This window comes from Aplysia californica, unplaced genomic scaffold, assembly GCF_000002075.1.
Source record: "Aplysia californica isolate F4 #8 unplaced genomic scaffold, AplCal3.0 scaffold00686, whole genome shotgun sequence".
NCBI lineage: Eukaryota > Metazoa > Mollusca > Gastropoda > Aplysiida > Aplysiidae > Aplysia > Aplysia californica.
This window is the reverse complement of record NW_004797956.1, coordinates 298,904-300,552: the sequence shown is the minus strand read 5'-3', so window position 1 is coordinate 300,552 and position 1,649 is coordinate 298,904.

Here is a 1,649-nt window from a genome sequence, read left to right as displayed (position 1 = left end):
ATACACACTCTACCGGGTCTGTATACTTCATGATTTTGTTCCCGGTTACCGGGTCTGTATACACTTCGTTTCATCAAAAATGTAAATATCTTTTTTACGTCCATGTGGACACAATTTAGATAATCTAGGACTAAGAGGTGGGTTTCTGACCCTGCCTGCCAGCCTGCATGCCAGGGCCAATCCGGGCTGAGAGGGATACAACACTCCAGCGGAAAGACCGAGATACTAGATAGAAATGTCTCCCGACTTGGGAATCGAACTTGGGTCTCCTGCGTGTGGCAGCGATGTGCCTGACTACCATGCCAAAGATGACGCGGTTCATACGTTTCTCTTTGGAAGGAACAAAATCGTTACAATAAAATTTAATGGAGCCCACGTGAGATGCTCACTGTTAAAAACAGTAATTAAAAGACACATGTTTAATGCAGCTCTAGGGACATCTGAAGAGACATAAAGGTCTTGAAAATCTAGCTCTCACTGACAAAATTGAAGGCAAACGAGGAAGGGGTTGGCCCAGAGCAACCCACATGTACTCAGAGAACCTAAACAAATGGGGAACAGGGAAAGATCACGGTAACCTAGCTTTTTAAAGAACATCCGAGCAAAGGAATGAATGGAGAACCATGCTCGTCGATGTCTGCCGCAGATCTAGCATATGATGATGATGATGATGATGATGATGATGGTGATGATGATGATGATGATGATGATGATGATGATGATACTTTTGCACATTTTCCGCTTCCATATATGATTTAAAAAGTGGTAAAAACACAAGTGTTACAGAAATTTGGAGTGGAGATAGTTTTTTTTTTTTGTCTTTTAAAAAAGTTCCTGAAGCAATCAGCATAGCCCCTGGTGTAATTAGCTTGTTTTTTTTTCTTCTAAAGACAAGAATGTTCAGATTTCACGAAGTCTAACTCTCTACCCGACAAAGACTTATAGAATCTAGACAATTGCGAGCAGGCAGCAAAATGTTTTAGTCTGTGCTAGACACAGGGCAGGGTGAGTAAAGAGGGGTTTAAAAAAAAAAAAAAAAAGGTATATACATGTAGTTTCTTGTTCGTAACGAACTGCACCTCTTTGGTAGAGAACACAGAATTCTACACTCATAGAACGGGCACTGTACCATGTGACCTGTGAGGAATTGAAGACCGAAAACAATGGCGTAGTGAAGGCAAGATTAATCGTTTTCGGAAGTAACCCTATAGCTTTTTTAAAGCAAGGACGGCTTTTACTCGTACAAACGAGTGAGAAGTGGACCATTTACTGCCTAGTTTGTAATTTTGAGTTTCAGAATTCATTGTGCAACCTGAAGATTGGAATTATGGTTTTAAATTGTTGTGTTTTTGGGTGCAACAACAGAAAAGCATTGTAAATATAATAAGATCTACAGAACTGTGGAAAAATTCGTAACGCGGATGGGATTGTTCACAGCACTTCCAGCTTCCCGCACACATTTTGCATAGCCATATGGCCTACGTCATTTTTAGTAGCAAAACTTGTTACAAGGAATTGGTTTAACATTGAAAATATTTTTGAGTGTAGAATTCTGTGTATGTATGTATGTATGTATGTATGTATGTATGTATGTATGTATGTATGTATGTATGTATGTATGTATGTATGTATGTATGTATGTATGTATG